The following is a 24,450-nucleotide window of genomic DNA, read 5'->3' as shown; positions in this document are numbered from 1 at the left end:
ACTATTGAATGAGAGGAAATATTTGCAAATCATATATCTCATAAGGGGTTAATATCCAAACAATATATGAAAAAACCCTCATATGTCTCAACAGAAAAAATAAAACAGCCCAGCCAGTGTAGCTCAGCAGTTGACCATCGACCTATGATCCAGGAGATCCTGGTTCGATTCCCCATCAGGGAGCATGCCCAGGTTGTGAGCTTGATCCCCAGTGGGGGGCATGCAGGAGACAGCCGATCAATGACTCTCTCATCATTGATGTTTCTATCTCTCCCTCTCCCTCTCCTTTCCTTTCTTTGTAATCAATAAATATATATTTTTTAAAAATGCAAGAGATAACAAATGTTAGCCAGGATGTGGAGAAAAGGCAACCTTTGTGCACTGTTACTAGGAATGTAAATTGGGATAGCCAGTATAAAACATAGCATGGAGGTTCCTCAAAAAATTAAAAATAGAATTACCATATGATATAGAAATCTCACGTCTTGGCATATGTCAAAAGAAAATGAAAACGGGATATTGAAGAGATATTGGTACTTCCATGCTCATAGGCATTATTCACAATAGCCAAGATATGGAACAACCTAAGTGTTCATCATAGGGTGAATGGATAAAGATGATTAGAGGGAGATATATAACAGTATTATTCAGACATAGGAAAGAAGGAGATCCTGCCATTTGCCACAAAGTGAATGGACATTGGGGCTACTATGCTAAGTGAAATAAGTTAGAGCAAGACAAACATCATAAGATTTCACTTGCATATGGACTCTAAAAAATGTGCAAAACTCAAAACATGATAGAAAAGGGGTTAACAGGTGATGCAAGGTGAGAGAAATATGGAGAGGTAAAAAAATACAGTATAGCCCTGGCTGGGTGGCTCCGTAGGTTGGAGCGTAGTCACTTACACCAAAAGATTGTGCGTTCAATTTACATGCATATATGCACAACCCAAGGACATGGACAATGGTGGAGAGAGGGACTGGAGAGGGGGATGGGACAGGCTGGAACGAGTCATTGGGGAGAAAAAGGGACATCTGTAATATTTTAAACAAAAATAAAATTTAAAAAAAAAAAAAAAGATTGTGAGTTCGATTCCCAGTCAGGGCAAATACCTAGGTTGAGGTTTAGATTCCCCATAGAGGCACGTACAGGAGGTAACTGATCAATGCTTGTCTCTCACATCTCTCTCTCTCCCTTTTTTTCTCTCTCTCTCTTTCTCCTCTCTCTCTGAAATCAATAAACACATCCTCAGGTGAGAAAAAAAAATACAGTACACACACACATGCATGCATACTTATACACCGAAAGCTAGCAAGCAAGCATCGTGCTTAATTTTAAAATACTAAAATTGCTTTCATTAAATTAGGAACAACACAAATTTAACATTATCCACAAGACTTGCACATTGGGTATAGATTACAAGGCAACACACTTAAAGAACAGTGTGGTGATTGTGGTGGGGGAAGGCATAGAGAGATAAATGATGGTGGAAAAAATTAAATTTAATTAAAAAAATAAATATTTTATTTTTTTAATACTTTTTTTTATTTTTATAATTTTTTAAAAAATATATCTTTATTGATTTCAGAGAGAGGAAAGGAGAGGGAGGGAGAGAGATAGAAACATCAATGATGAGAGAGTTATTGATCGAGCCCGCAACCCGGGCATGTGTCCTGACAGGGAATCAAACCCCGATCGCCTGGATCCTAGGTCGATGCTCAACCGCTGAGCCATGCCCGGCCGGGCTACTTTTATAATTTTTAGTCCTCACCTGAGTATATTTTTTCCATTGTTTTTCAGAGAGAATGGAAGGGAGAGAGAGAACTAGAGAGAAACATCAATATGAGAGAGACACATGGATTGGTTGTCTCCCACAGGCACCCCAACAGACTGGGGATTGAGCCTGCAACCATAGTACGGGCCCTTGGCAGAATTTGAACCTGGGACCCTTCGGTCCACAGGCCAACTCTCTAACCACTGAGCAAAACTGGCCAGGGAAATAAATATTTTATAAAAAGAAAAAGAAATATACATATACCAATTAGCTGGATAAAAAAGTTATTGTAATTTTCATATGGTATAATGAACAATTATGCTATGTAGTTACTGGGAGTGGGGCACAGTGTATTAACTTTATTAAGTTGCTAACCCTTCTCCCCTAGTGAACGTTTATGAACACATATTTTTTCATTAGTAAAGAAGAAAAAGTTGCTAAAATGTGCAGCTCGATCTTCACAGCAGGGAGCTGTGTAAGCGCCTTTAGACCCTACATGCCATGCTGTGAGATCCCATGGAGTCTACAAGTGAAAGCCTGGAAGGGCAGAATTTGCTGGAGACAAACCTGCATGATCTTGGTAGATTTCTCTGGAGATACTGTGATCTGAAATCCGACTATAAGGGAAAACAAAGGTAGAATGAAGACAAAAGGAAATAGCGTAATCCTCAATTCAAATTCTATATTTTTAAAAGGAGAATGTGCATAATACTAAAGAAACTTTTTAAACATGAATACACCTGTAAATTTTTAAGAGAAGAAATAAAAGAGATAGTTTTGCCAGTTTAAACACTATTTCACATTCAGTTATGATCACAATATCTCAGTACCTGTGAAGATGGATGCCTTTTTTTGAAATCATCATAACTGTAATGATCTCTTTCCGGGCTCAATAACAATAACAGCAAATAAAAAAGGGAAACAGCACAGCATACCACTAGCCCCAATGCTGAATAAGTAATTAAATGAGTAGAAGGAAACAAAACAAAACAAAACAAACAGACAAAAACTCTGTACAACTTATGTAAGGAATTCATAGCAGTTTAAAAAATTGTTATTAAGCTACAAAACAGTTTGCATAATGTAATAAATCTTGAGAAAAGGAAATGCAGTAATCCTTATATATGTCTATCCTTCCTTGACAATGTCACAAATATGATGAGGGGTACTTAATCTAAAATATAATTATATATTTCTCAGTAACATTTATTTATCTCTGATTTATTCATATCTGAATACATACATTTTCATATTCACAATAATAATTTTTCCCTACTGTCTCAAAAAAGTAAGTGTTGAAATTAATTTTTTCATATCCTGTATTTATGTTGGCAATTTTCTTTTTAGTGTTTTACTCAATCACCTTAGTGTTCTCTTGCACCACGACTGAAGTTGTTTAGGATAAATTCTTATGATTTACATTTGATCAGATCACTTCACTAAGTATTTCTTTAGAAACTCCATTAACTAGGACCCTGGGCACAATTTAATTACATTTTTTTAGAAATATTACTATACGTACAAAAAAGTATAATTTCAGTAACTGAGACCAAACTTCTTAAAGAGGGATATGTTGTTTAGGAAGGCAACTATGATAAAATTTTTTAAAGTGGTAGTAACAGGTGAGATCCTAAAGTCAATAATGAAGTCTTTCCCAATGCCCTTTTCTTTTAAGAGTTCTGATTTGTCCACTCTTAGATTAGGGGGAAAATTAGGAAGAGGGAAAAAAAGAAAAGAGGAGTGAAATAGTTTTGCCCTATGGGATGAAGGGGTAATAAAAAACTTTTTTATACATTCTCATGCCTAGAATTCTTCATTCTAACTGCAGTGGCCTCTGTTACAATGTCTCTAATGCTTCCATAATAGTTAATTAACATAATGGACTTTAGAACTAGGTCCATTATGTTAATTAACTATATATAGTAAATTCATTTATATATATATATGAAATCATATTGAAATAGAAATCTTCATTTTTATTTTCTTGAGAGTTTTTATCATAAATAATTATTGACTATATTAAAGGATTTATCCGCCTTTATGAAAATAATCACATAATTTTTCTCTTGGATTTATTAACATGCTATATGATATTAATGGATTTCTTAATATTGAAGCAACATTGCATTCCCAGGATAAATTCAACTTGTTTTTCCCCCTGGGGGAGTGGTGTTACTAAGTTATTTGTAGGAAATTGTGTTTCCTGATTCTCCGCAATAATTCTCTGGATTTTACTTTCCTATTCTTCATAATTGTAATATTGAAATATTTTATAAGATTTCTATGTCTCAGATTTTTTGCGGTTTTGACATTCCCAGTCACCATTGAGGGTGTGATTTTTACATAGCAATTTAATATCTGTGAAGTTATTTCCTATCATCATTTTTAGGCTAGCCAGAATTTTCATAGTATTATTATTTTGCATGCCAAACTTATTTGTCTATTTTATTTATTATTGTCCATACTCCCAACACACACAATATTATGCAAGATTCAGCAGGCACTAATTTTATAACTTTTTATTTAATCCCCCCCTGAGAATATGTTTTTTGTTTATTTTTTTAAGTTAATTTTAGAGAAAGTAAGGGAAAAAGAGAGAGAGAAACATCCATGTGAGATTGAAATATCGATTGGTTGCCTCCCATATGCACCTAGACCTGGGATTCAACCCTCAACTTAGGTATGTACCCTGATTGGGAATCAAACCCATAACCCTTTGGTGTATGGGACAACACTCCAACCAACTGAGCCACCCAGCTAGGGTGGCACTAATTTTAATTTGTTTTGTTCACTAATGTATCCCTGGTGCCTAGAAGAGCTAGCATTAAGCAAGTTTATTGGCCCTGTCGTGAGAATTGAGTGTTTTGGTCTATTTAATGCACCTTTTTCTTTTGGGGACCCATTTCTCTCAGTGGAAAGGTGCAACCCTAGTCCATCACCTGCAATTAGGTACTCACACACACAAAAGAAACCCCCAAAACCAAACAATAAACGAACCTTCCATAAAATATTATCTAGAGCTAATTAAAAGGATGGGTTGTCTTTCTTTTGGATTACTAGTTGCTTGGAGGGGAAGCAGTCCTAGGACTTGTCCACAGCAATCCCCTAAACTTCACGAGAGAGCCTGTCCACCGTAGAATGGAAAATGGGTAAGCCAAGATAAATATAGAAGTTGGAAGAGAAGGAGACAAAAAGGGATGAAGCTATAGAAAGAAAATATTGCGTATCCTTGAGCACGAGGCAACAGGTAAGTATAAAGTAAGGTGAATCTAAGTGCTTTGATTTAATTTCTTTTTTTAAAAATTTTATGTTTTAATTACAGTTTACATTCAATATTATTTTGTATTAGATTCAGGTGTATAGCATCATGGTTAGACAATCATACACTCTATAAAATGATCCCCTGATATTTCCGGGGAAGGCTGGAAGTTGAATCAATCACCAATGACCTGTCATTTAACTAATTATGCCTATATAATGAAGCTTCCATAAAAGTCCAAAAAGATGGGGTTTGGGGGGTTTCTAAGTTGTTGCACACATAGAGACTTGGGGAGAGAGAATGGAAGCTCCACTCCCTTTCTCCATACCTTGCTCTATACATCTCTTCAATCTGGTTGTTTCTGAGCTTCATAATAAACTGGTAATCTAGTAAGAGAAATAATTCTCTGAGTTCTGTGAGTCACATTAGCAACTGATGAAACCCAAGGAGGGAATCATGTAAGCCTCCAGTCTATAACCAGCTGTAAAGAAGCACAGGCGACGAGATGGCCTTGCAACTGGCATCTGAAGTAGGGGGAGGGTAGTCTTGTGGGACTGAGCCCTTAACTTGGGGAATTTGAATCTGAGTAGATTCACAATTGAGTTGAATTGCAGAATGCCCAGCTGGTGTCTAAGAATTACTTGGTGGCGCTGGGAAATCCCCCCATACCCACATTGTAATTGGGTGTAGGTCCCAAAATACTTCGCAATAATCTGTTAACAGAAAAAAAAGTTAAATGAGCATGGATAAAACAAATTTTACCTTAATGAAACAAAAATACTTTAAAAATAATATTATCATAATAGAGATTTTTTTTGTATTAATAATCATGTAGCATAGAAAATATTCAGACTATTTATGTTGAATTTGGCCAAAAATGTTGAGGTCATATAAAAATTGAATATTTAATACTAAATTAAGTTAAAAAATAAATCTCTTTAGAGGAAAATAGAGCACTGCTAATACCCTGACTACTACTAAACACATTAGCAATTGACGAGCTGCTGGAAAATAAGAAGTAAATGGGCCTTTATTAAATAATGAATTACAAAGATTCATTCCATTTTAAGTAAGATTTTAGGTTTTTCAGTGTTTTTAAAACAAAGTGGGAACACTCTTCAGAAATAAATTTTACAATATTTCACATATCCAGGAATTATGTCATTTTTCTACTTTTTTATTGAAGACTTGATTGAAGTAATATATACTATGAATATTGAGTGAATTCTGCCAGACCGTTGATAAGAAACCCAATTCTAATGTGTCATGATTGAATTACACAGCTGCCTCCTAAGAAAGCAATGTAATGGTAAAATGGAAATAAAGACAAGATCTGGCCAAGAGAAAAAATTGGACAATTTTCCCATGTTGAAAGATGATTTTCTGTGCATTATCTACATTTCTGTATGTCTTGTGAGTAGGGTCTCCGACTATCTTTGTTGTAAACTGTCCTTTCAAATATGTTTGTATAGCTAACAATCTTGGAAGAGAGAAATAGTATCTGCCTTTAGAGAAAAGGTCAGATTTGTTTACTGTTCAGAATAATAAAGATAGTGTCAGCCTCCAGGTGAAAAGTTAGGGATACTTGCTGCTTATTGTCTATTGTAAAAGATTCAGCTTATGCTCAGGGTCCCTCTCCTATAATGTACCCAGGCATTATAGGAGATATATACAGGCATAACCTTTTCTTCTTCATGTTGCCTTGTGGGAATTTGGGCTCCAGGAACTGGTAGAAACATTAACACTTTCTACTGTTATTGCCATAGGTTAGTGGTAAAGTCCTTTGTTTTTACTCAGCTGTGTTGTGTACATTATGAGTATTCATGAAACTGTAGAAGGCTAATTTCACAGTGCCTGAAAGCCAAAGCTGTCTTTAATTACAAAATTTGGTAGCACTAAGGAAAAAGTAGCCAAAGAAAAGGACAAATAGTGATGATTGTACTGCATTCCTGAGATCAAGCTACCTTATAACAGCATAAAATCACCCCATAAAGGGAATATTTTAGTGAATTAGAGATGAAACCCACCCTTATAAGTAGGCAGAAAATGAAATCAATATAACTTTTCAACAATTCTTGATCACGAGGTGACTAGCAAGAATTCAAAAGTGTCTATATTTTGAAGACCATATCTAGGAAAAGAGAAAACAATAGTTTGTTAGTCTGCGTTCTCTACAAAATTTTTGACTCACACAGTAAATTTTATGTTGCGTGCTCTTAATCAGTTTAGACTTCTATACCACAGTGCTTTAGACTGGGTGGCTTATAAACAACAGAAATTTATTTCTTTTAGTTCTGGAGGACTGAGGTCAGGTTGCCAACATGGTCAAGTACTGGTGAGGAGTCTCTTTCAGATTATAGACAATCAGCTTCTTACATACTCACATGGATAGCTCCCTGGCCTCTTCTCATTAGGGCTTCACCCTGGTGACCTAATTACCTCCCAAAGGCCCCACCTCCTAATGTCATCACATTAGGAATTAAATTTCAACATATAAATTTTGGAAGAACACAGACATTCAGTCCACTTTTGCAATATTTGTCTGTCCTGCACAAAAGAATTCACTATTTGGCTTAACTTAGAGAACTCACAAATCTGAATGTGAAACCTCCATAACAAATCAGCAATATGCCCAAAAATAAATGTGAGATTAGTAGGAGGGATAAACTGGAAAAAAAAAAAAAAGCAAATAACCTAATGACTGTTGTAATGATATTAGAAATTCAAGGTGAACTAATTATTCTTTCTGATTTTATAGGTTGTCTTTGAAGACATACAAGATGCTATTGACTATACAGAAGACCACTTACATAAACTACATGAATCAAATTGTGCAATTGAGAGAGACTGACAAAAAACTTTACCTAAACAGTCATAAGAAAATAATGTATGAACTACAGGCAGAACTTTTAATGGATGCACCCCTACCATTTATGAAATATTGCCCAACAAATATGAGATTCTGACCAAATATATTAGACACAGATTAGAAGAATATAAGGATAATGAGAAGAGAGTCTGGGTAAAGGGTCCAGAATTAAAATGTGAGTGGGGAAAGCAGTGGCATATCAAAATGGGGCAATTGGCGGGTCTACAATGGTGGAGACAATAGAGGATGCTTGTAGAAAACTTAAAAATTAAATCAATCAGTACAATTTACTAATTTGTTTTTAATCAGCACTTTGCGCTGGGAATTTTAGATAATGTTTTCCTTTTTTGAACCACTGAAAGAAAGAAAATCTGAAATATTCCCAGATTTTTAGTCTTTTTTTCTACCTATCTCACTCAGTTAACCAATATATAACCAATATGAGAATGTGTTATATTCGTCCCTCAAAGATGAAGAACATTGCATTCTTCCGGAAGTGCTCAGCCTGAGATATTTTCATCAGGCAGGGACGAAGTACCTCAGCATCCCCAGGATCATTTAAGATTCCAAAAAATAATGTATTCTACTCTTCCAAAAAGTCGAAGAATGATTGGGGAACTTAAGAATATTGCTATATCCATCTAATTCTCACAAGCCATTGAATAAATACAATTTCACCAGCTGTTACAGCTATCATTGTTTCTTAGCAAAATCTAATGTTATCTTGTGGAATGATGATAGACTAGTAAGAGAATAGAAGTGGAAATATTGATTTCTTTTTAATGCATCACTAATTTAATTAGTATGAGAGGTGTCAAAGATTTACCAACTTTAATTACTTGGGAAGAGTCACTTAATAAGAATCTGTGGCACTGGACTGTTCTGTTTCTATGGGGAAATTTCACTTAGTTATAGCATTCTCTCCTCAGAGAGTAAATTAAAGAGTTTTCTTATATTTTTAAATTTTATTGTGGACTCATATAGCTCTCCAGATCTGCCTAGAAGGTCCCTTATTTCATACAAGTAGATGTGTATTTAAATATACTTAATTTTTAAAATTTCTCTATTTGCTCCTCTTGGTCCCTCTTTTCTTTCTGTATTTCACAATCCACAAAAATTTTCCAACACTGTTTTAGCCCTAAGGCACTGTATAGCCTCCTGACCTAGAATCTCTTTGGTTTATGAGTTCTGCCTACTGGATAATGCTTTTCCTTTTCCTCATATGCCTCTGCTTGAAAATGACTCAACACATTCCTGAACTAAAATTTTTATTGATATATATATCAATATATATTCAATCTTGTGATCTTAGAGGCCCTGTAAAACCCAGCATGTACTCTAACATATGAAACTACCCAAAAGTATGCTTTTTGATGCTTATAAATTTTTCATGCTTTCAGTACTGGAAGCAGAAACAATCTCTCTCTTGTATATACTCTACTGTAACATTGGGACAAAACTGCTTTTTTCCCCTTTCTCTCCCTTTTTTCTTTTAGCATCTAGCTGAGTCTTTAACAATTGTAAAGTTGGCCTTATTGTTTCTCTTCTCTACTTCTCAATCATATTTTTATTATTTTTCTCTTTTTAGGGAGTTTTTCCCTCTCATTTCACCTATTTTAAGGATGTTCAGACATTGATTTTTGTAAGCTCTTACCAAAGTGTTAAATTACCAGATAAATTCTAAAGGCCTTAAACTAATGAGTTAAAAAATTTCACCCTTGTTCTACCTCATAATGGTATCTAATTCTTCTCAGTATTCAACCAATTTTCGATCTTCCTGGCTCTTTAAATTCTGCTATTTCTATTTACTTTGCTTTAAAGTCTTGATTTATACCTTTTTCTAGCATGTTTTCTCATACCATATGCCAGGCTTGCTTTTCCTTCTGTAGTAACTTAGTTGTAATAAAATTTTCCAACAAGAGAGACATCTATATGGAGAATTCATGCTTGAATACGTTCCTTGCTCACAGTGCCTATTACAGCTTGGGTCAGAGGCATGTAAATGAGATTGACCATCTGATTACTAGATAGTCAATCCCAAGTTGCTACTGCCCTTCAGCTCTCTTGCTTCTCTGGGGGGATTTTATTTCACAAGGAAGGAAGGAAGCCCTTTCCTTTTTTAGCATTGATTTTCCTTACTCCAGTCTTCATCCCCTCCAAAAAGGGCATTGATACCACACTGCTAGTAGCTCTTCAGTGCTGGTTTGGCACTGCTAATAAACATTTCTGTGCATTTTCCAGTGTCCAAGAATAAATTATTGTTTATTTTTTAGATTTTTCTAGATTAACCTAATTTCACCAAAATTATCCAGCTCATTAACACTATAACCACTTTGTCATCTGCCTACTACCATCAGACCCTTGAATAATTGTTTTAATTGTTAGTGGTCACATATAAAGCACCACTAAATACAACATGGTCAAAAATCTTTAACTGGGCTTTACGTTTACAATGTGAATATTTTTTTCTGTCTCATACACAAGCCTTGGAGGTTTTTGCTTTAAATCCCCTCAATTCTTTCCTTTTCCTCAAAGCAGTTTCAGTTTTATGAAGTCACTCATTAGCAACCAAGAAATGAATATGTAAATATATATTGTCCCTATCTTGTATAATTTCATTTTTCAGTTCTCTGGGATATAGTCTTGGTCATCCAGATACCACTGATAAGATGTGTCCCTAGCTTTCCCGTATTTTCTTCCTTAATTATTAGCAGAGTTTGGTGTCTTAATAAATCAATATGTTTCCAAGCTAGAATTGTTGTATCAACTAAAATTTTGTTGGTATGTGTTTGTCATCTGAAGCTTTGGGAAGTTTGCCTTTAAAAAAACGTATATTTTTGTGTATATGTGTATATATGTGTGTGACAGCCTTACAGATGTCCCCCATTCGCCCCTACCTTGGCCACCTCCACCCAGCTCCTGCTCTACCCAAGCCCTTCACCACACGACTGTCTGTGTCCATGGGCTTTGCATAACGAGTATTATGCTAAGTGAAATAAGCCAGTTAGAGAAAGACAAGTACCACATGATCTCACTCATATGTGGAATCTAAGGAACAGAACAGATTGACGAGCAAGATTGATTACAGACACAGAAGCATGGAACACCAACAGATTTCAGAGGGAAGGCAGGAAGGAGGGCGGGAAGAGATTAACCAAAGAACTTACAAGCATATATGCACAGCCCACAGACACGGACAATGGACAAGTGGGAGCCTGGGGAGGGGTGGGAGATGAGTGGAAGGGGCTAAGGGGGAGAAATGAGGGACAGCTGTACTACTCTCAACAATAAAAATAAATTAAAACAACAACAATACTGAAATAAGTATAACCACGACAGTTTTGAAATCTCTACTGTATTTTCAGACGCCTGTTTTGTTTTTTTTGTTTTGTTTTTTTGAAATTGACAGGAACTGTAATCATTATTTCCCTTTGATTGGTGTCCAATCAATTTTATTTTCTAAGTATTAATTTCATGTTTATGATACTTTGTTTATATAACTAAGTTTGGAGAAATGAAGCCATTAAACACAGTAGTAAGAACATCAAGGCACAATGATGGGAAGGGGAAGGTAAATATGCAAGATCTGAAGGATGAACAGTGTTGACTCTTACAAGCCTGCTTTTTACAGAAGCAATAACCCCTTAGACAGGGTGGGCCTATGTAGGAGAAAGGGGCCTCTATAAAGCTTTCAGCATTCATCTAATGCATACATTTGGATGGTCTGTGATTGTTATGGACTTGTATAGCTAACTTTGTTGGGACAATTTATATTTCCTCACAATTAACTATATTCACTGAAGATATATTTGGACATGTTGCTTCTTGTTTCTCTAACAAACCTATTTTTACTCAGATTTAAACCTATTTTTACCCAGAGAGCATTTAAAAGATAATGTTCTCTCCATTCCCAATTAAATTAAAATTTGAATGATTAAGTGAAAACAATTTTAAACAATAAGAAATGTATATATAAGAAGCAAAATGATGTCAGAAGGTTAATTATATTCCTTATATCTCAGTATATTATCACCTAAAACATTAAGACAAGAGGATTACTGAATCATTTCAGTCAGCTCTCTGAAACTATAAGCCTCTTGCTCATTCTGATGTTCTTAGGCACCATCAGTTTCTGGTCTAGTAATAGTATCTAAAGCAGTTTTCCTCTTTTTTGTTGTCTTCTTAAGAGTAATGATATTTGGGAGTATTTTACTTTCCCTATTATATATATTTTCACAACCTTTCAGATCTCATTTCCCCCTTTATATCCAAGGAGCATCTCCTCTAAGATATAATTCATTATCTCAAGGGAAGCTTAATATCTTTTCTTCTTTTTTATATCTTTATCGATTTCAGAGAGAGGAAGGGAGAGGGAGAGAGAGATGGAAACATCAATTATGAAAGTGTAATTGATTGGCTGCCTCCTTCATGACCCCCTTTGAGGATTGAGTCCGGAACCTGGCCATGTGCCCTGACCAGGGATTGAACTTCGATCTCCTGGATCATAGGTCAATGCTCAACCGCTGAGCCATGCTTGGCCAGGCTATGTCTTTTCTTCTAGCTTAATTATTCTCCCCTTTTAAATTTTATCTTTGTTCTGTTGTTGCACATGTTATCAACTTATTCCATATCTTCCTCTGATTCCTGGATAACCTGATCCCTAAAGACAGGTTATTCCAAAAAGAGATTTTAAACTACCAAATACAGAAAAAAGTAGGGAGCACCCCATTTGCTCTGTTTCTTTAGGCCTAGCACAAATAACTTGAAGTCAAAGGTCATAAACTTATACTCTTTACCTCACATGGGATTTCCTTGCTTTTTAAAATTTAGATATGGATAAAAAAACAAAACAGTAAGAACAGAAAATTAATTAATTTTTCTTTTGTGTCCAAATGCACTATATACAGAAACATTTTCTTTCCCCAATAGTGGAATTGTTATCACTTGCAAGGAAAGCAGCACTTATGTTTTGAGGTCCCAGGAAGCTCCATAAAGCTGGTGTATGCTGAGTTGCTTTGCACTTGCCTTAGGCATGAGGAGCCCACATTCCTATGTTTAAGCCTAGGTGGCTCAGACATTTGCTGAAAAATGTTTCCACAAACTGCAATCTCAAGCTAAGATCAAAATACCATTGGCCTAAGGCTTAAGGCCTCAGCTATACAGCAGCAAAAACTACTCAGTTATACCAGCTTCAATCACAGTAACGTGCTATCATACCTCCTGCCCTGATAAAAGATTTTATGTCTCCACAATTCCACTCATTGCCTCTCTCTCTCATCATCCTCAGCCTAAGTAAACAGAAATGAGATCTAATTTTATCTAATAAAAAATATGCCTCATGCCCTGGCTGGTGTGGTTCAGTTGGTTAGAGAATCCCCCTGTGCAGCAAAAAGTTGCAGGTTCCACCCAGTCAGGGAGTGTATATATATAGAGACAGCCAATTGGCATTTCTCTCTCGCATAGATGTTTCTCTCTCTCTTTCTCCCTTCCTCTCTCTCTAAAAAAATTAATGAAAAACATCCTCAGATGAGGAATATATATATACATATATATATATATATTTATATGCATGCCTCCTTTTCCTGGCCATGATCTGAACAACTGAGATATTTGGAGCATAAAATTTGATCAGATAAAGACCAAAGTGGCACTTTATTAACAAAAGCTAGGTTTGGAAATGTGCCTTTAAGTCTAGTAGCTAAGGGGCTTGCTAATATTATTGTCCAGAATTAATCTGATTTATCTTCTCAGGCCAGAAAATGATGAGGAAATTTATGACTTCTCTCATAAGGGTCTGCAGAATTTGAATAGGCAGCCCAGAGTGTGGACTTGTAGATAACAATTCCTCAAGCACATAACAATTCCTCAAGGATGCTTGTTCATTTTTCTCCCAGAGTCACTCAGAACATTTTTTACTACCTTTTTTTTTCCCCCCTACTAGGAGTGAGTGAGGTATCTGGGAGAGGCCAGAAGTTTAACTTTGATAGAAGTCTGCACAACAGAAATAGAGACCACAGTATAACACCCTACTGTGGGAGGTGTCAATGTCTTGGAAGTCTTTGTTTCCTTCCAAAGATGACTGCTATTGATATCTGTCTCACATCTGCCTTGATTAGCAACACAGAATTTTATTCTATTATACTGAAATGCCATACCTGTGCAAAACCTCTTTCTTTATAATTCTTTTGGAACATTAGAAAATTATCTGTGATATTTTTTGTTTGTTTCAAAAAAGCAATGGCACATTCAGCAGCAATTCTATATTTGTTATAAATTCAATAAAAGTTATATATGTGCCCTGCAGAGAATTTTCTTAGCTTGATGATTGCAAACTAATCTATGTGTATGAGACTGGACTATGCCGTTTTATTGTTATAAGTTAAAATTTTGAAAGCCCAGAAAAGTGACTATAGCAATAAGGTGAGGCAGATTTATATCAAAAATGTTTTCATGATTTCAAAAACAAATAAGGAAGGAGTTGTTGACATAGAAAATGATTTTGTTTGAATTATTTTTAGGAGGTAGACTTCATGCCATCAATTAAGCAGGAACCAGCTATTTCATTTTCTTAATTTCATAATCAATATATAACTAGGGAAAGAAAAAAGAGAAGTGAGATGATGTGACAGTAAAAGTTGTAATAGAATAGATAGAACAGAATGCATATAATGGTTAAAGAAAACAAAATGGGGTAGACTGTGAAAGAGAGGAAAAAAGAATCTACTGGAAAAGAAACTCTTGGGAGAAAAAAGATGAGAATAAACAGTATCTTCAATATTAATATTCTATTATAAGAAAATGATAATTTGATTTATTTTCCATGGCTTTAGATGTCACAACTAATTGGAAAGCTTTAACTGCTTTAAAACCTTATCCTAACTCCATTAAATTTATGAAGACATTTTCAAAATTTTCATTATGTGTATGCAAATTGGAATTATGAATAATAGAGGTATTGATATGTGGCATTGGACTGTATATTTGTTAAATTAATTTGTAAAAAATATTATAAATTAGTTTCTTGCAAAAATTTACTTGTATTAAAGTTTAATAATATTTTTGATCAGCATTTTACTTAAGACCCCGGACCTTTCATGATCTTTTCCTTTCTCAAACTTACTCTACTCGCTAGACTTGTTCATTCTTTCTGTGTCCCAGACTCCTCTTCTAAAGAGAATATAGTTCCTTCTTAGAGCAACAAGGCTTACTCCCACTCTTTTTCTGCAAGCCTAATTTTTTTCTTCTCTGCTAGTCCACAAAAACTATGAAGATAATTAACATCTCACTCTTGTTTTCCTTTTATCATCCCTGTAACTAAAATAAGCTATTAATGAATGATATTTTTCTGATTGAATTATATGGAAATTAAACATGCTCTTCTATGAATGTTCATAATTAATGGTATACTTTAACATTTTATCTTTCAATATGTATAAGCAATATGTGCCTTTTCATAGAATTATGTACTTTTCATTTTAATTGGCCATATTATTATAGTAAAATGTTATTCAGTGGCTTTAAGTATTCTTTCTTCTTATAAAATGTTGGAACATGACATTTATCCTTTCATATCCATTTGTTATTAAATATTTACTAGCATGTCTTATGTTCTAGGCTTAATAGTACACTCTCCAGTCACTACTTGCAATAGTATGAGATAATTAAGTTTAGAAGGGGCTATTAAGGTTATAATTACCTATAATTATATATAAAAGACAAATGTATTCTTTAATCCTAATTATTGGTTCACCTTGAAGATTAGATTTCCATTACCATGTCTTCTAATCACTAAAATAGTTTTATTTTTAGATTATATTCATATAAATTTAGATCAACTAAATATTCATTGAAATCAATTTTTTTATTTATGTTTAGATTTATTTATTTTGAATACCCTAAATTTTTGACCTGACATTAACAATAAAATTATACATAACATTATGAATTAAACAAATTTTACTAATGGATGTAAAAATCAATAAGTCCTTACTATTTTGAGACTGGAAACATGGAATGTTTTAAAAATTATAATTATTATAGTATTAAACTGAAATTTTATAAGATAATTTAATGCACTAAGTGAATAAGAAACAAACTTTTTTTTAGAAAATATTAGCATCAAGTCAGTCTTATAATAAAGGGGACTTAATATAATCAATGCCAGTCAGGTGTTCCAAAAGCATTGCTTAGGTGCAGGTATATTATTTCAATGTTAGAATAAATAAAAGGAACTGAATGTGTGAACAAAAAGCATACTTCAGATTGGGTGGGCAAAGGTCTCCAAGAAGATAAATTTTATACTTAGATCTAAAAGACAAAAAATGTTGGCTATGGGAAGAGTATTCCAAGAAGAGAAAAATAAATTTGGCTTGCATGAGGATTGGAGTGTGAGGGAGAAGGTTAGTTTGGGAGTAGTACTGTGGAAGCCAGTTTATGCAGCATTGTAATCAGGATAAAGGATATTAATTTATTCTAAATGTAAAGAGAAACACTTGGAAGATTTTAAGTAGGTTGACATGATTTCTGTCATTTCTTTGGAGCCTGGAATTTTGAAGATAAAAATGGACTTGGGGATGTCAAAGAGGAGGCTTTTTTTGTTGGTTTTGTTTGTTTTCATTTTTATGTAATAAGCCATTTGAGAAATAATAGTGTTATAACTAAAGAAAGATACTAATATAAATTACTTGTATTATTTACTATAAAAACAATTGTAAATATGCCTCACCATAATAGAAATTACACAATATGCAATAGATGGATGGTGGATGATGGATGGATGGATGGATGGATGGGTGGGTGAATGGGTAGGTGGAGATAGAAAGAGGTAGAAGGAGAGAGAGAAATATGTAATACATATTCATACTCTAGGAAAAGAGTTTTTCTGCAAAAGTCTGAGTAGTAAAAAATTTAGGTTTATGGGGCCACATGATCTCTTTGCACCTAATCAACTCTGCCTTTGTAGTGTGAAAATAGCCTTAGACTATACGTAAATGAATGAGTGTGGCTGTGTTCCAATAAAAATGTATTTATAAAACAGCTGAAAGGCAGATTTATCTGAAGCATGCCAATTTATACTACAGAATATAAAATATATAATTTATAATTTAATGAATAAGAATAAATTAAATTTAGTTTATAAAATATACAATTAAAAATTGAACTGCCATTTGACTCAGTGATCCCACTTCTAGGAATATATTCTAAGAAATCTGAAACACCAATCACAAAGAACTTATGCATCCCTATGTTACAATAGTTAAGATCTGGAAATAGCCCAAGTGCCCACCAGTAGATGAGTGAATAAAAAATCCGTGGTACATTTACACCCTGGAATACTATGCAGCTGTAAAAAAGAAGGATCTCTTACCCTTTGAAACAGCATGGATGGAACTGGAGACTATTATGCTAAGTGAAATAAGCCAGTCAGAGAAAGACAAGTACCACATGATCTCACTCATATGTGGAGTATAATAAACAAAATAAACTGATGAACAAAATAGATCCAGAGACACAGAAGCATGGAACAGACTGAGGGATCTCAGAGGGAAGGCGGGGGTGGGAGAGTGAGTAGGGAGAAATTAATCAAAGAACTTAGATGCTTATATGCATAACCTATGGACACAGACATTGGTAAGGGGAAAGCCTGGGGGTGGGGTGGATGCAGGGTGGAGGGGATCAATGGGGAAAAAACAGGGACATCTGTAATATTTTGAACAATAAAGATAAATTAAAAAAATACACAATTATAAAATATATAATAAATACATTGTGATATGTAATGTGTTATATAGTGTATGCCATATGAATTATACAATTGAATAATGTATAACATATATGTGGTATATAATGCTTATCATGTGATAAATATGAGCTACAATGATAGAATTTATAGTCTAAAAAGTCCATAACAGATAAAGATACTACTCTTGTGAAGTCCAGATTCTTTTGCTGGTACACAAACAAAACCTAATGAAACAAAAATCAATTAAGGAAATAACTTAAGAATTCGTCAAATACATGATTTTTATTATTTTCTTTAATTGAAATTAATTTGTGTTATCACTAAAATTATTTGGAATACTTTATGCTTTTATTTATAAATAAACAAGTTAATTAAATAAACAAATAATCTCAAAGAGAATGAAGTAGAATCACTGTGCTTAGTTGGGACGTGTTCACCTTGGCCTCTCTGAACAAATGGCTTTTTGGATAACTGGCTGGTAGGAAAGACATAGCCCTTTTCAGTTTGGGGAGCAGTTTGTCCTAGGGTCCTAAGGCCGTTATGACTTTAAAGGCACAGAAAGAACACACAGCAGCTGTAGCAAAGTGATCAAGGTAGAAGAGTGAGGGACGAGGCTGGGGAAATAGACAGAGTCTAGACCACGGAGTTCCTTAAATGGCATAGAAAGAATTTGAACTTTATACAGGAATTAGAAGATTTCTTTCTAAAGTATTTTAATATAACCACAAAATTACTCTGTCTTGCTGTCGAATGGTTATCACCATTAAGATATAGATCCCTTCCATCACTCCTCCAAATTTACCTTTGACTCATGCCAAGCTCCTGGAAACTTCTAATACCTTTCTGGTGACTATAGTTTTGCCTTTCTCAAAACATCCTATAAATAGAATTATACAGTATGCATCTTTTATATCTGGATTATTTTATTTATGTATGTTTCCACTCATATATCTTTTCAGAAAATAAGCATTTTCTAATAATTATTTTCTCTGTGTCTGGAGAAAATTTATTTATTTTAAAATATTTTTAATGCCACTAAACGTTTGCTATCAATATATCTAAGGCCAAATAATAGGTATATCTAGACCTAACTTCAAATAATAAATACAGATAGATAGGATGTCTTTAAGCATCCTGGCTGCTCACTTGGTCACTGACATTTTTTATTCCGATCTAAATCTAAAGCAAATTGCTGTACACAGACCTTAGTTTCTAATAATTAATACATATATTGTATCTAACCAGGCTACAGGACTTATCTGGGACTTTGCCTACTATCATCACAGGTGCCTATGATTAGAATTTAAGGTCAGATATGATCCAGTCTTTTACCCTTACAATGCAGATAACCTTGGACAGTTACTTAACATTTATGTCTCTATTTCTCAGTATGCTTCTGTGAGGATTAAATATAAAGTCTTTATAGTGGAATGTGTAAAATATATTTTATCTCTTAGTATTTTGCTTCTCATTATTAATAGTCTTGTTATAATATAAAAATGTATTATCCTATAGTAGAAGTTCCAAACTGTGCCCCATAAGCCCAATATAGAAAGCCTACTGACCTGCAGCAAACCCCTCCTTAAACAATTATGCGTCATCTATGATCTCCTTTTCATTTTTTTAACCTCTTGCTCTCTTTTGTTTACAGTTTTACATGTAAAGAACCCTTTTGTTTGAATATTTTACCACAGTTGGAGCTAATAAGGAATGAGTTCACTTTTCTGTCTCTGACCAACTCAAAATATAGTTTTTCTCATATTTTAAGAGCAAATTCACCTGTTGCTTTTCTTTTTCTATATGTTTCTTGATAGGAAATTATTTTGTTTTCAGTTTTATCATCACAGTCTCTGCACCATGGAATTATGCATAGATAATTGTGCAGTCAATTATGTCAAACTTCTCTTGGTACTGTCTGTCTGTTCTGGTTAACATCTGGCATGCAAGGAGTAATCAAGACTGTATTCTAAATTCAATCTTTTCTATCACTCACTTAGTAGAAAACTTCTCCAGGCAATAGCAAACATTCATTGCTGTTGCCAGACTTTGGTTTATTTGTATTCTCTAGAATATTTTAAATGGAGATGAAGAGAGTTTTGTATTTGGAATGAAAAAAAAATGCCATGATGTTACTATCAACAGGAATTATCTGTTTACCTGCCCCTCTGTGCTACTCTTCCTGAACTTTTTGAGGTCTGGGCTTTGATTCCCTAAAGTCTACAACAGCTACTGACATACAATAGCCATTCAGTAAATATTTACTGAATGAGCCTTCCCTCAGAGGATTGCACAGGCTCTGAATTTACTTTATGTCTATTTCCTCAATGCTTGTGCTACTCTATGAAAGCAGTAAGTATTTTAGATCTTCCAGATCACTGGCCCTAGGGTAATGCTTGATTTTATTTTATAAACATAAGTAAAAGTTAAAGGGTATGCAAGAAAATAGGAAAGGGAAAAAATAATAAACATTTCCTTTCAGACAGAGGAGAATCAATCTTTTCAACAAGCAGTTTTTAATGCTATAAAATGATCAACTATCTATAACATGTTTTATTTTTAGTCTACAAATTTAATGTAAAGATCAAAAATGCTAATATATTTTAAAATTACTTTGAAATTTTTAAATAACAATTATTAAATTCATCTTTATAAATCTCTTTAGATAAGTTGATTTACAAATCTCTCAGTATGCTAATTTCTACACATATTATGCAAGTTGTTAAGTACTAATTTCTATATAGTCTTTAGACTTGTTCTTATTTCAGTGACCTTTCCAAAAAGCCAAAATGTCAGAGCCTTTACTACACCTGTAGCTTGGTGCTATCTAGACAAGAAGAGTGAACCTTCACTACCAGAAAATATGTTAGTATACTGATGAAACTTTTACTCTCTATCTGAATTTTCATTTCATCTGGTGTCATCCATCTAGGACTTTTACTTAGCAATTTAGTCATCTACACATAAGCACATATATCTTTAAATGTATAGCCAGAAACTGATCCTCCATCATCTTGGACTTTGCGCCATTGTGTTGCATTATACAATACAATGGCCCTATACTCTGATAAGAAAACTGCTTGTTGAAAAGCTTTACAGATGTATCTTTTATTTCTGCAGATTACAAGTAAACTCTTTGATTCAAGACTGAGTGGTTAGGTTGCTTCCAGATCCTGGGTGTTGTAGATAATGCTGCAATGAACATGGGTTGAAAATATGTTTCAGAGTTAGTGTCTTTAATTTTTTTGGATCAATATCCAGGAGAGAAACTGCTGGATCACATGGTGCTTCTACTTGTAATTTTTCAAGAAGCATTCACACTGGTTTCCACAGTGGCTGTGCCAATTTACATTCCCATCAACAAGAGCACATAAGAGATACCTTTTCTCCACATCTTTGCAAACACTTGTTATTTTTTTGTCTTTTATTAATAGCCTTTGTAATAGATATGAGGTGATATCTCCTTGTGAATTGGATTTATATTTCCTAATGAGTAATAATATTGAACACCTTTCTATGTCCCTGCTGGCCATCTGCATGACTTCTTGAGAAAAATTATCTCTTAGGTTCTCTTCCCATTTTTATATCAAATCATTTGTGTGTTTTCTATTAATTGATATGAGTTCTTTATATATTTTGTATTATAACCCCCATTAGATATGTGATTCACATATACTATAAAAGGTAAGCCTCTTAACCTCTGTACTGATTATTCAGCAGTATATGGAGCTACTTTGGCTATTTCTATGTTTGTAAATGTAGGTAGATTATAGGAGGGAAGCAGGTGTTTAAAGAGATGTCTGAGATTTTGCTGCTACGTTTTCTTCTAGGATCTTTATGGTTTTACTCCTTACATTTAAGTCTTTTATCTATTTTGAGTTTGTTTTTGTTTATGGTGTAAGTTGGCGGTCTAGTATTTATTTTTAAGATCTTATTGAATATAATATCAGCCAATAGTTTAACAATATTCTCAGATTGGCACCCCTACCTCATTACAACACCAGCCAGGAATCTATTGCTCTTGACCCAATAGTACCCTGAGTCTCACAATTCTATGGAATCCAAAAGTATTTCTGAGCCATGGCAGAGTGCCACCTCAGCCAAGAGCCCCTACTAGCCTCAATGGTGCATTATACTAAAGCTCTCCCAGTCTTACCAGTGTCCACAAAATGTACAGAGAGATCAATGACTCACTGATGAAGAAATAACCCTTCCCAGCAATTTTCCTTTTTTTTTTACATAAATGGATTTTTTTGGTTACTGTTTTGTCCAGGAATACTGCATTGAAATTTGAGAGATTAGCATATAATTGTTTTCTCTGAAAAATTTAGTTTCAAGTTTATTCTGGTATTTATACAAATAAGTCATATAGTATTCCTCATGAATCACTCTCTGGAAGATAATTGTACAACAATATGGATCTCTTCAGTGTGATTTACAGGGTAGTTGGGGAACTAGTATGCAGGGGAGTCTGAGTAAGAGTGGAAAGAGTAGAGAGAGAGAGAGCATTCAAATCTTCACATTAAACTGGGATGGTATCGGGTGGTCAAAATGTTTTGTTAAATGAACTTAAATAATCTAATTGTTTTGTTGTGATTATTGTCTTAATTGTTTCCAGATCTAGTCAAATGAGAAGGCATGTTTAAAATGTCAAAATAGTTTCAATTATTTTTTTTATTTTTTTAAGGTTATTTTGAGTCTAGAGCCAATATTTATTACAAGATTTTTTGGGAAAAAAGTATAACGTAGAAAATTAAGCAGGGAAAAAGAACTATTTGATAATCACTGTGCTCTAAAAAACTTCATTTTAATGGAATCTGAACTATAAACATACTCAAATTTCTATTCACCCACTTAACTATGGGCATAAAATATATTTTAGACAAATACATTATTTAGCCCATATAAATTATACTTTAATATTAATAGAAGCTACTGTTTAACTGTTGTGATTATTAGTTACTAATTTAAAATAAATAATAATGTTATGCAAATTCAAAAGTGGCTTCATACTGAAAAATATACATGATCCAGTTAATATTATATATTTATCAGATAAACTTTAAAAATCCCATTTCTTTAGAGAATGTATATGTTCTAAAATATAATTTTGATTATATTTTATTATTTTCAGTGCAGATTTGTTAACACATAATAACTAAGAATATTATATCTATGGTTTACCCTCAAATATGTATACACACTTTACAAGCTGATAGCTCAATTTAAAAATGAAATGTATTTTAATAAATACTGCCTTTATAATTATTCAAAGTTTGTATATACAGTTCTTGGGATACTATACACACACACACACACACACACTCTCATATATGTATATGTATGTGTGTATATATGTATATTTATAATAAAATCTTAATTACTGGTTCTCAAACTGAAAGAGAAAAATAATTTTCTTTCTTTTCTAAGTTGTATGTCTTTCTGAGTTGGGAATTAGACAACCACTAAATTTGTGAAGATAACAAAAAAACACTAACACTAAGAACACAGTGTTTTCTTTTTCCCTAATATGTAGACAATACAAATTGAGTTTAAAATTTTAACAATAAAAGCTTGTAATAAGAAATACATATTATATGATATAAATCATTCAATGGTGATTCAATTCCCTAACAAACATTAGATTTAAAGAGGAATACAATAAAGAAAACGAATTCCTTATCTATAACATATATCCCTTATGAACTACAAATCAGTATATTTGAGTTGTGATCTAATAATATTTCTCTTTTTCCAATAAAGCAAATAACCAAACAGAATTAGAAATGTTTTATGAAGGTAAATGATTGTGAGTGAATTAGATCTACACTAATAAGTCTAGTACCCATCTGACACCATGGCGATACACAGTTATTACAATATTACTGACTATATTTCCTACATTTTAACAACTTCTTAATCATAACTGATGTTTAAGTAAAATGTTCAATGTTAGATATGATCTCCTTTGTTCTTTTTATGAAACACTTTTAACAGGAAAGATGTCTGGAAAAAATATAGAAGTATTTCAAAAAGTATGCAAAAGATAAATTAAAAATTATTACATAAACAATGCAATGATACATTTATCATTAATCATGATTTTATAGCAAAAATGAAAATGTTTTAATCTGAGTATATACACTAAATCCTTTATTCTCTAACTAGGATCTTATCCAAGAAAACTAAAGTTTAGAAAATAATTTAAACATATTTTTCTTTTCCTTTGTTTGCCCCCCCCCGCCCTTTTTGTTGTTATTGGCATATTTTAAGCTATACTATATTAGGTTTAAAAATGCCCTGGGAGTTGAAAAGTTTCCCTTTCAATTCCAGTGTAATAGGATATTCTTAAATGCATCTTTTAAAAAATAAAGATGCTATCTATTGTTATAATTGATAACAGTGTATTGTAAACATTGTTACAATACAGTGTTTTAATGTTATAGAAAAGAATGAAAATTTAATAGGTGGTTTGGGGAATTGCACATCTGTTTTGATTAGACTGAGTTTTTATTTTTTTATTTTAATATTATCTTAAAATTATTCTTGAAGAATATATTATAAAGTTACTGAAATATATATTGTGCCTTTATTATATACTTTTGAATTATGGCAATAAAATCTAAATGTTATCATAGGAACATTTCAGCATGAACCTTAAGTTTCCCTGGCATCTAGAGAAAAATCAGATGTTCATGGCAGTATTATAACAGGCCATCAAAGACAAATGTTTTTTGTTCTTTACATTAGTATTTAAAACATGAATTCTAAGAGATAAGTCTAACAGCATTTTGTTAGGTAAAATT

The sequence above is a fragment of the Miniopterus schreibersii genome (genome assembly GCF_964146895.1).
Source record: "Miniopterus schreibersii genome assembly, chromosome: 2".
Taxonomy (NCBI): Eukaryota; Metazoa; Chordata; class Mammalia; order Chiroptera; family Miniopteridae; genus Miniopterus; species Miniopterus schreibersii.
This window is presented reverse-complemented; position numbering follows the sequence as displayed.